At 35.3% G+C, this 12,396-nt stretch overlaps 2 pseudogenes; both read left to right on the top strand.

The window, feature by feature from the left end:
• The first annotated feature begins 210 nt into the window (after positions 1-210).
• Positions 211-1,924, top strand: LOC107855807 (annotated as a pseudogene).
• Positions 1,925-3,880: 1,956 nt separating this feature from the next.
• LOC107855873 lies at positions 3,881-8,933 on the top strand (annotated as a pseudogene).
• The last annotated feature ends 3,463 nt before the right edge of the window (positions 8,934-12,396 follow it).

The following is a 12,396-nucleotide window of genomic DNA, read 5'->3' as shown; positions in this document are numbered from 1 at the left end:
TTTAAGGAATTATATGTTATAGCAAGTATATATCTCCTGTAATTCTCACATTTTAAGGAATTATTATAGATAATTACATCTTTTTTTTTTTTTTTTGGAATGACTTGATAATGGATTGCCGAAGTATATCAACCTAAACCTTTTCTGTTAACGTTATATTAACCCCAACCCGAGCCTTTAATTGTAGGTAGTTTGATTCAATAAGATAAGATGGGTGGAAGTGCAATTTTAAGTGATGATTGGGAATTTGCTACCAATGAAGCTAGGACAGTCGTTTTAATTGGTTTTACTGGAGATGGTAAGAGTTCTACAGGCAACAACATTCTTGGAAGAAAGGCATTTAGGTCGATGCCTCAATCTGCTGGTGTTACATCTACTTGTGAGGTCCAAAGAACTCAATTGCCGGACGGCCAAATACTAGACGTGATCGACACACCTGGTACATATAACATTTTTTCCCTTTTAGTAATGTGCAACTACAATGTGCTTGATTATAACAACTTTTATCTTATAGTCACAATTTGCTAAAATATGTGCTTTAAATCCTTGCAAATTCATTCAAAACTTCATCAATATATAGTGCAGAACTTTCAAGGCACTAACAAAAAATTTCGTGTGGAAGTCTCAGAAGTTGAGTCCCATCATTTGGTTGTAAAATTCTATAAAGCTTGTAAATATCTTTGGAGAGTAAATGCTCTTAATTGTTACTACATCACTAGAGTTGCTGATATTTAATAAGACACTGGGAATTTCAGGACTGTTTGATTTTTCACCTAGTCCGGAAATTGTTAGGAGTGAAATAGTTAGATGCATTAATTTGGCTGAAGATGGCATCCATGCTGTTCTTTTAGTTCTTTCTGTAAGAAGTTGCTTTACCAGAGAGCATCAAGCAGCCATCCAGAGTTTGCAAGAGTTCTTCGGTGGAAAGATCAGTGACTACATGATTGTAATATTTACCGGTGGAGATGATCTTGATGAGCCTCTACAGGTAAGATTACATGTAGAGATCTTATAAATGTCTTTATTGCACAAGAATTTTCTTTATATTGCATTTCAAAGGCTTGCATCCGGATCTTGTAGCAAATACTTGAGTGTGAAGATTATTCAGACGGATAAATTATTTGTATTGCCATAACAAGAAACACTAGCTATGTGTCAAAACAGGCTAGTGCTTTTTGACAACAGGACTCAAGACCCAATTAAGAAAGCGGATCAACTGAAAGAGCTTCTTGAACAAGTGAATTTGGTTGTGGAAAAGAATTGTGGAATACCTTATACAAATGATTTGTTGTTCAAGCAATTGAAGGTTTGACCTTAGTTATCCGTTACTAATTGGCCGGTGTTAGAACTTAGAACCTTCATCGTCATCTCTTCTTATTTATAGGAAGGAGCTGCAAATTTTCCTGATTCGAAGTCAAAGTTATGTTCTTCAGCAGGACATTCTGAGCAAGAGATTAAGGAATTGATCAAGAACGAGATGCAGAGGTCCTATGAAGAGCAAAGTAGACGAATAACTGAAATGGTAATTGTGATTGTTTTAGTTTAACGCCCTTCACTTCCATTACTAGAAAAATCAATGTGTATATCCTAGTTGTCGACACCTTTGGCCTGTTTATGGACCAACAATGACAAAACACGCTTCAACCTGAACATATTCTGACTGTCCATGTCGTTCCATTTATATATTCAACAGGTAGAATCGAAGCTTAAGGTGAACCTGCAAAAGCTAGTAAAGCTAGAAAAGCAATTAAGGAAGGAGCGTGCTGCTAGGCTCGCGGCTGAATCAAAGGTTAGAAAAGCTCAGAAGAAATCAAAGGATGAAGCCTGTAAGCTGAAAGATTTCCTTGAGATGTTGATGATTTTTGATAGAGCAGTTTTGATTATTTTGTTCTCTTATATTGTCTGTTGGCTTTGTAAGTACTAGCACTTGACTTGCTCTTAGACTAAACTTTCAACATACTTTTGAACACCAAATATTTTTGAAAATGACTTTTGGCGTTTCAAACACATGATCTTTGTGATTCAATTTGATCATGGTTCTTCGTATCTCCACTCAACTAAGTTAAAAAGATATTTGTTTACGCTTCAAGAGGTATTTATAGAATTAAATTTTAGCGAGTTTATGTGATCTAGCATAATCGTACGTGTTCTAGCATAAATGTGTGTTATCGATTATTCATGTAAGCAATATGTTTTTGGAATTCTGTTGTGCATATGTTTTCCAACAGTTTATACATCCTAACACGAGAATTGGTGAGTGAAAATCAAGACTTAGAGATCAAGTGTTACCATATTCATAATTGTGAAAGTCAATCTCAATCAGTTAAGTGATTTGTTTAGGTTTATTCGACAAATTAAATAAGTTGAAATTTAAATTAAATTTATTAATTTGTAATTTTAGTTTAGTGTGTTAATGTGATTATGGAAGAACTCGAAAGTCATTTGAGAAATGCAATTACTATTTTTTTAGTGAAATTAATAATTTGTACATTTGTAAAATACTTTCTTTTCTTGTTTGTAATAGACTAGCTAATTGGGTAACCTTGGCTCTATAAACTTTACTGTTCTCCTTTCTGTTGCTACGTAGTAATAATTAAAAATTTCCCTTCCACCAAAAAACATGATAAAAATCATTTGGTCCTAATTTCCTATATATATTCACCCTTAAATTTTGGATCAACACTAAAATCTCTTCTTTAAGTGCATAAATTCTTTTCAAGCTATACCAATATGTATCACCTCCATCATTTACCACCTCATTCAATATTCTTCTTCCCTTTTTTTAAAAAATTTTACTGTATAATGTTCGACTAATGTTTAGCTAATTTTGAAGAAGCTAAATACTTATTTATTTAAAGAAGAAAAATGTTTAGTCAAGCTTTTTTTATTTTTTTTAAAAAGTAATTTTACAGAGTAGCAAAATTATTTTTAAAAAGCTAAATAAAATAATTTTTTTCTGAAAATATTTTTGTAAAAATTATTTTTGAAAAAGGATAAAGGACAAAAATATAATTTAAAGTGAACATAACTCACTCTGTTTAAGGATATTTTTGTTTTTTCTCTTTATATTTTATGATAAAAGCTCTTTTTGGCTACTAGACAAAAAAGCAACTTCCGAAAAACAGAAGACAAAAGGAACAAAAACTTTTAACAACAAATAATTCTGATATACTACCAAAATGGGGAATATCCCAATTTTGCAGTCAAAGAGTTACTTACCACAGAAACAAATTTCAACATCACAGACGAAAAAAGCTCAACATGTAGAAAATCGAAAACGATTGACAGAAAAAGATGGAACCAACATGAAGGGTTTTGATGGAGTGGTAATTATTCTTGGATCCTTCATCATCAAACTTTTGAATTTATGCTTCAAATATGGAGTCGTCTTTAATAGTAATACCTTTTTTTAATAGTAGAATATAAATTTAAATTAGTCAAACTTTAATATATATAAAATACGAATAAAAAGTTATAATAGTAAATACTCTTTCATTTTTAAATTAAACAATTGGGTTCAAGCTCATAGTATAAAGTTATCTTTATTAGTGACAGAACTAGAATTTAGAAGTGGTGAGTGTTTGAAATGTTCAAAAACTTATATTAATGCCTAAATTTAAAAGATTTTGATTAAAAATGAAAGCAAACAATTATTTTTTTTTTGATTTATCGAATATCTTTTTTAGTTTTATATTAATTTTTATATATACTTAATTTGCTTTAAATTTCACGGACGTCAGACATCAAAAGATGGTCATAGCTCCATCCCTTGGCTTTACTCTCATGGAATTTTTTGAGGCAAATTCAAATTAGTTGAATGTTAAAGTGGATATTGACAAAAAGCCGAAAAAAAGAAAGAGATAGACTCATTGTAGTAGTTTTTTTCCATTTGTATACTTAGCTGTTTTCCCATATTTTCATATGAATTAATAATCCCACCTCTCTCCCACTTCCACTTCCACCTACTTTCACCTCTAAACGCCGTCGTTCTTTAAGCATCCTTCCAACTCCATTTTTACCCATTTTGCAGCTTTCCTGGCTTCTTTTGAGCAAAATATTTTCCGGGTCTTGTGCAATTTATTGAATAAATTCTGGGTTTTGTTCAAAATTGGATTTTGAATTCTGGGTTTCGTTCAAAATTGAGTGTTAATTTCTGGGCTTTGTTCAAAATTGAGTTTTAATTTCTGGGTTTTGTTCAAAATTGAATTTTAATATCTGGGTTTTGTTAAAAATTGAATTTTAGGAAATGGGTAATAGATTTATTTGCATGAATAAGAAGGATATAAGAGAAACTAGGAAAAATGGAATTGGGTGAAGGAGTGCAAGAATGGAAAGATCAAAGAGGAGGTCATTACTGGAAGAGGAGTTTTTTCACAGACTAGCTTTGTCTCTGGCAATTCAGCAACATCAACTGTCTCAAAGATTTGATGGGTCCATTTCTAAGCGTATTGGATCTACTAGCTCTCATCGTCGCAGTGATTTGCCTGATCATCTATCCAATTCCAAACAGGTAGTAACTATAGTAAAGTATATTGCAATCATGATAGTTCATTTTCAAGACTTGTTTTGTTGAGGTAGCTGTAGAACCCCTAAGTTATACTTATTGAGTATTGAAAGTGAACCTGTTATTGAGTTGTAGCTGCCTTTTTGGAGTGCCTTTTCCTTTATTTTTATATATGTATATACTAGAGATTGGATTCTATATTGGGTCTTGAGTGGAAAGTTTCTTCCCTTTTCTGTTTCTTTTGGATTATTTATCTATGAATAGTTGATGGTGTAGAGCTGTAGAAGGACAAAAAGTAACACCTTCCTATATTTTTATTTTGGTAGCTATCTTTAAGATTAGTGATATTGCTGAAGTGGTCCTGAAAAGGGAATAAGTTAAAGGAACTTTTTTGCAAAAAAAAGTGAAAAATTTGGATCCCCTTCCTCGTTTGGCCTTTTATCCCAAAATAGTTCATTCAGCTAAGATTCATTATTAGACTTTTGATTCTAGACTTTACACAAGTCTTTTGCTTTTCGGAATGTGCATTGAGAAATTCACATGGATGGACGGAAAAGAACAACGAAAAAATTCACCCTTCGCCTTTCTGATTTTCTTCTTGTTTTTGGTTATTGCTTGATATTTTTTTTTGCCAAAGTGATTTTTGAATCCCTTCTTTAGGCCTCTCTTTGTTGTAGTTACTGTGCTGTTAGCCTGTTACTATTTGTTGTTTTTGTTACTATTTGCTATGTCTTGTTCTTCTATTACCTTTTTTTTTGGACTGCTTTAGACTATTTTTCTCTTGTGAGTTGAGGGTCTACCAGAACTCCCCGCCTCTGAGCTAGATGTAAGGTTTGTGTACGCTCTACCTTCCCCCGACCCCACTTTGTAGGGTTACAAAGTTATATTGGGTATGTTGTTGTTCTGCTTCTTTAGGCCTTCCTCTTTGTTTGGCGATATCTTTTGGCTACAATTACATTGGTAGGAAGTATGATTTTGGACTTCTTACCAGCTTTAAGTACTCATGCTGTAGATGTAGAGAGATATAACACTGTTAGGAAACCGATATGTGTAAATATTTAGCTCAAGGTAAATAACTGAGTGATTGATAAAGTTCAGATCCATCTAAGTGACCGTTTATTGTCTAATAGTGGGAATATTTTGAAGAGAAGGATGTAGAAAATATAATCTTGCTGGTAACATGCTACTTAAAAAAAAAAAAAAAGGAGACACGGGAATTTAATAACCATTAATATCTTTTTGGCAAACTCTAGAAAATTTTCATGTGGCACCGCAATTACCTTACGAATTTTATGCTGTAAAGTTACCATAATTTTTGGAGAACATCAAAACAAAGAAGATTGTTTTGATACATGGAGAAGGATTTGGAGTTTGGTGTTGGTACAGAACAATTGCTCTGCTGGAGGAAACAGGATTGGTCCCCACAGCCTTAGATCTCACTGGATCTGGTATTGATCTGACAAATACAAATAATGTTACAACTCTAGTGGGACTACTCGAAACAATTAATTGATTATCTGGAGAACTTTCCAGGGAATGAAAAGGTAAGATATATTTGGTTTAAGTTTCAGCTTTCAAGTCCTTTCTCTTCTATGAATTCAAGCAAAGATGATTTCACATATATTCTGGCAACATTATGCATATATTTCCTTAGGTAATTTTGGTCGGTCACAGTGCTGGAGGTGCTTGTGTTTCCTATGCCTTAGAGCATTTCCTACTAAAATTGCAAAAGCAGTATTTATCTGTGCTACGATGATATCGGATTGCCAGAGGCCTTTTGATGTGTTTGCGGAAGAGGTACGCATCACTTATTTTCATTGCATTGCATAATAATTACCAAGAAAGGTTACCAACCATTTATTCTGACCTCGCTTGGGAAACCTGTTCAATTATTTATTAGTTGCACTTTTTAACTGCATGTTTTAGTACTTGGTGTGGCAGCAGAGTTGCTCCCAGTATTTCACGAACATTAGTTATGTTCATGCTTTCAGAAAGCAGTGTTTTGGTTGTGATGTTATCTTGTATGATATTCTTGTGTTATTACATGGAGTGGTTGAAGTTATGAATTTTCGACCCATCAAAATAAAAGAGTTATGAATTTTCTAGAGAACCATATACGAATGTGTGAGGCACATGATCAAGAAATGTGAGGTCAAAAAACTGTCATTTGAAACTTTTATAGTTCTTAAACATGATAAAAGTAGCACCAAACTGCATAGCGAGTAATTGAATGCTAATTCCTGATAGTGATTGAACTTTTCTAGTTTCAGAATATTTAAACCTATTTATATAACATTAATAAACAAAAGTAGGGGCTTGTACATAGAATGATACTCAAAAGGTAAGAAAAAAGGAAGTACGATAAGGGGTGATGCCTGATAGTGATTGCCACCTCATCAGTTCAGTCCACATCCCAAATCAGCATTCTATTGACTGTCTGATTAATATGCTTGCATATACATTTGAAATCTTATTGCATTGTAATCTGCTGAGGATGGAAATGAGTGATGGACCTTATTGCAATTTGATGTAGGAGTTGTATGAGTTTTGAACAGACTAATCTAACTTCAATTAACCATGCCATAATGTTCATCATTCATAATTCATGATGATTTAAAGGTGTCGCACATGTTATATTGCAAAATTACTGGTGGATTAGGTGTCATTCATTATTACCTATCAATTTGAACTCATCATTGAATTGTTTGGTCTCAAAAGAAATTTACTGCTGAAATTTTCTTCTAGTGTTACTATTGTCTCTCTTCTCTCCACATTGATGTTTTCATGGTTGACAATTTTCCAGCTGGGTCCGCAGAGCTTTTCACTCAGGAGTCTAAGTTCTTAACTTAAGGGAATGTAAAGACAAACCTGCTACTGGCATCATGATCGGGAAGGAGCAAATGCATGGGCTATATTTCAATCAGTCTCCTACAAAGGTACTTCCTTTAACAAGTTGCAAGGATTCATCCATTACTATGCTAATTGCTAACTGGTAAAGTTGCTACCATGTGACCAGGAGGTCACGGCTTGGAAACAGCCCCTTGCAGAAATGTAAGGTGAGGCTGCGTACAAGGACCCTTCCCTGGACCCTGCGCATAACGGGAGCTTAGTGCCTGTCTCAGCTTTGAATTCACCGAACAACTCGACAATTTTGCAATTGGAAATGGTTATTTACACCGCAACTGAAAAAAAAAAAATGGAGTGGTAAGACCTCCAAATACTCCAAATTAAGCTAATCAAAGTGTAGAGAAGATGGAGCATGAAGGGTTTCTTTGGAGCTCGACTATTTTCATTGTTGCACTAGAGTAGCGGAAACACTTTAAACAGCTCAAAGTAAAATACATAAAGCTGAAAAGGGACTTATTTTCTTAATTTTACTTGGAGACTATGCTTACATTATGGAGTCTGATCAGCAACTTCTTGTGGTAACATAGAGAAGTTGAATACTGTGTCCGTTGCCAAAGAGCCCTTGTGCTTATTTTAATATATATCTAGATGTTTTCTGATCATTTTCCGAAAAGCTAGAGAACGTAAAATGATTGTTTCGTGAAAATACATCATTAACACACAATATAATGATTGCAGGATGTTGCTTTAGCAATGGTTTCAATGAGACCTATTCCTCTTGGTCTGATGATGGACAAGCTATCACTGACACCTGAAAAGTATGGAACTAGTCGAAGATTTTATATCCAGACATTTGATGATCATGCTCTTTCACCAGATGTCCAAGAAAAGCTTGTGAGGGTAAACCCTCCTGGAGCAGTTTTCAAGATCAAAGGCAGTGACCATTCTCCATTCTTCTCCAAGCCACAGTCGCTGCATAAGATTTTGGTTGAAATTGCGCAAATTCCATAATGTTATTAATTTCTCAGGTGGAGTTCCTTTCATATCGAGAATGGCTTCATTGATTCTTGTGGAGGCTATAGAATCCACGAGGTTGTTAGTTGTACAGAAGAGGAGAATGACTCAGCGTATTTTATATCCATTTGGAATAATAAATAAATAGACACTTTAACTTGACCTCTACTGGTAGTTGAACGCTCCATTTTTCATTGTGACCATCTAAACACTTACATAGGTGCATCTCGCGAACACCTCAACTTGTGAAAAGCACATCTAGATACCTTGAAGGGGGTCCATTCTAGATTGACATTTTTAAAGCTGGGGAGTTTAGGAGGTCAAACTTAAACCAACTGAAGGTGTCTAGATGTGCATTTTCAAAGGAGTGTTCAGTTATTAGTTGAGGTCAAGTTAAGGTGTTCATCTATGTATTTCACTTCAGACATTTTAGGCATTGGTTCATAGTTAAAATATTCTTCTTGTAGTTACAGCTAAGTTGGCAGTCTTGAAATATTTCTCATGTAGCACCACCTATTGGAACACTTAATTCGCTCTATTGTTTATTTCTGAAGAAACATTGAGGCCAGGGATACTTTGATATTTTTGTGTTCATAAATAACTTATCTTCAACATCTATCTCGTCTATAGCCATTCAAGAGACCTAAAGACGTTACAGCCGAAAATTTATACAGGGAGATTCAAGAAAATTATTAGAGTACTATTGCGAGCTTAGCATTTGAACCGTGACCTAATTTTTGAATTTCCATTACAACAACAACTAAATCTTGACATATTTCTTAGGAATATGCCTAAAACAAGTACGTATTATATTATAAAGCAAGTTAATTATTACATGAACGTAACCTACTACAGTATTTTCGACCGGGCCCTTCCATTTTTCATTTGGTATTCGTAATCCAAACTTGCATGGCATAGGACTCGATTCAAAAGGAAAGCGCTCCCTAATATCACGAGTTTCTCCATTATCAGAGCATGAAACTAAGACTTCTAGTTGAGGATGACGGGATGGGAGTTTCTCCATCATCAGAGCATGAAACTAAGACTTCTAGTTGAGGATGTTGGGATGGAATCTCGTCCAGCCTACCAAACTCTGCATATGTCCAATACTGCAACAATAGTGTCTACAACGCTTGAGTCTCAAACAAGTTGGAGCCGACTAATGTAGAAGTGAAAGCAGTAGTAACATTGTAGTCTTGAACTTTCAGTGGGGAAAAATAAATTGTGACACATGAACTCCAGGGAGGACAAATGGGTAGCAGAGGCAAAGTTATCTGTAATATTGACTTTGCATTTTCAACAGCCACAAACACCCGGCAAGAAAAGGTTTTGCCAATGTCTTGGTCAGTAAGAATGCTTAATAGAGCTAAACGAGGACTCTGCGTGATTGTTAATATGCAAAAAGGGTTAGCAATCTGGAAAGTAAAGAAGTTAACTGAAACATAATTCAAGTGAAAAATTTCACTAAAGCTGAGATAGTTACAAGAGGACCTATATAGACGAATGAGCTAGTAAGCACTGTCTGAGTATCTCTGAGTAACTAGGAAATAGAGAAGAATATTTAACTTCATGGACAAAACAAAGACTTAATAGGAGAAGCGTTTGCACTGTAGTTTAACTTTATCTTGTTTTCACCTTGTCCTGAATCTTGGAACCTTTCCAGCACGGATATTTTCAAGGTTTCTAATCCTCATCTCAAGTTTTAGAATATCGATCATTTCAAATCTTCTACTCCCTTTCTCATGGTTGTTAATTTTCCCCGTCTGCATATTTCCTTCAGTTATGTTGGTACACGTTGCTGTTACCTTCGGTGCTTCCTCTGAAGCTTTGCTTATTTGCAAAGTTTCAGCAGGACCAGTACTCAAAAGTTCTGCATTATTACCACCTTTCCTGCCTACATTTGGACAGCCACTTGCAAGTTCGACACTATGAGGTAAGTTGAGTTTGCAGCCACCTTTGTCATTGTTATCCTTGTTCTCTAGTGCCACCATTTCCTTAACTTTATATGGCTCATTTCCATCTTCACCTGACTTTCCATTTGAAGCCTCAAGTATTTTGCTCAGCAGTTTTGATTTCACCCGAGTCTCCCTTTCTCTGGCAGTTCCATCATTTGAAGCTGAAGAAGATTGGCTTTGGGTGCTACCAGGTACAGTAATTTCTTTCTTCATGGGCTTCCTCCTGCGTAAAGATTCCGAAATTGGTATATTGTCATCCTCATCTGATGATTCTACAACTTTCATTTCACAATTCTGCAAAAGTTCACAACATACAGAGGCATTCGTCTTTTCGTGGTGTCCCCGCGACATTCTTTGTATCCTTTTATGAGTTCTAGACAGCTGTCCCTCCACTACATGCTGAACTGCACCCTCGGGTGCAACATTTTGGTTCTTCCACCAGTCCAAGTATCGTCTGCTGACATCCGACTCGACAAACCTAGAAGGTATATAGAGCTTGACATCTTTAATTGGTCTGTTATATTTGGCCCAAGCAATTTTTGGAGTATGATCACTAGCACGATTCACACAATCGGGCACATCTTGATCAAATCCAAATTGCATTGATACTCTATGTGGATTATACTGTTCTACACAATCCAATCCAACTAGTTCAGAAGCTCTAACAAGTCGAGCAAAAATCAAGATTTCACTTCCCGTCTTTGGTCCAACCACCACATATTCATCTCTTTCCTTGTAAAATTTGCTGATGTCCCAATTCTTTACAATATCAACTGCATAAGGACGCCACAGAAAACATTCAGCTGCAGAATCAATTTCACTCCTAGGATCCACACAATTTAGCTTTTTAACCTTATGCCATCTAGCTACTCTTGGCTCCCTGGAGTTGATGACAGTACTAGGCTTAGGCTGCAAATTGGGAAATCTTTCCCAAGCCCATAGCTGAACCAAATGAAGTGGAGCGTGAAGGGTAAGATCAGATTCATCTTCGATAAATCTAGAATTACTACTTTTTTCAGTGTGCTTAGATGACGAAGATACAATCGATTGTTTAAGCAAGTTCAGATCCCTATAAATACTAGCAAGAACAGCAGGTGCAAGTGCTACCGGAATTCCTTGAGAAAGATAAATTGCAATAGGGAAAAGAGCTCTGTCCACAGTGTAACTTTTAGGGTGACTCACAAACCTAGACAACCAAAGGGCCAAAAATGCAACATGCTCCAAATGGTCAGCTTTGCCATCAAAATACTCCATCCAGGCATGATGATAAACATTCAACTTCCTTTTCTGAATAATCTTATAAGCCTCACAAAGACCTTTTTCAATTTCAACAGAATCTTTAGTCTTAACAGGTTCCAACACACACTGTCCTAAAACAGAGAAACCACCCAAAACTACCATATCCTCCAAAGTAACAGTTCCTTCTCCCCATGGTAAGATGAATGTATTAGTCTCCATACACCATCGCTCTGCTAGCGCAATAATCAAATCATTGTGCTTATAAATCTTGAATGTTGAAGCTATAATAGCTTCAAAGACTCCAGCTTTTTTCCATATATCTTGGTGTAAAGGTTTCAACTCATTCACCCATTTACACCATCCTTTCATGTATGATGAACCACCTCTAAACTGAACCTTTAGCGATGAACAACAAATAACTTTGGACCTTGAAGGAACGAAAGGGAGTTTTTTGGTGAAGGGTATTGTTGGTTTAAGAAAATGGGCAACTCTAAAGATGGGTTTTACTTGTTCATCAATAGATGAAACCATGAGCTCCTCTCTTTCTTCCATGATCATTGAAGAGTCCGGCATTGTTGATAAGTATCAAGTTCTTGAATTTTTTTATCTCTTTATGTTTTTTATCCCCTTTTACATAAGGGTTTTAAAGAATGTAGTAGGACAAATTTCTGGCTCTTTTTTAGGATGTACTAATTTTTTCAGTACCAGGAGTGAAAAACAAGCAAATTTGATCAGCTCAAAATTCTCTTTGTAGGCAAAGAATCAGGTTGGTGCATTTGCAACTTTTAGCTGGACACGCCAAAAGTGGAAAACAAACAAGCAAAGGGGCGCAGTAGC

Source organism: Capsicum annuum, chromosome 6 (genome assembly GCF_002878395.1).
Source record: "Capsicum annuum cultivar UCD-10X-F1 chromosome 6, UCD10Xv1.1, whole genome shotgun sequence".
In the NCBI taxonomy this organism is placed as follows: Eukaryota; Viridiplantae; Streptophyta; class Magnoliopsida; order Solanales; family Solanaceae; genus Capsicum; species Capsicum annuum.
This window is presented reverse-complemented; position numbering and strand designations above follow the sequence as displayed.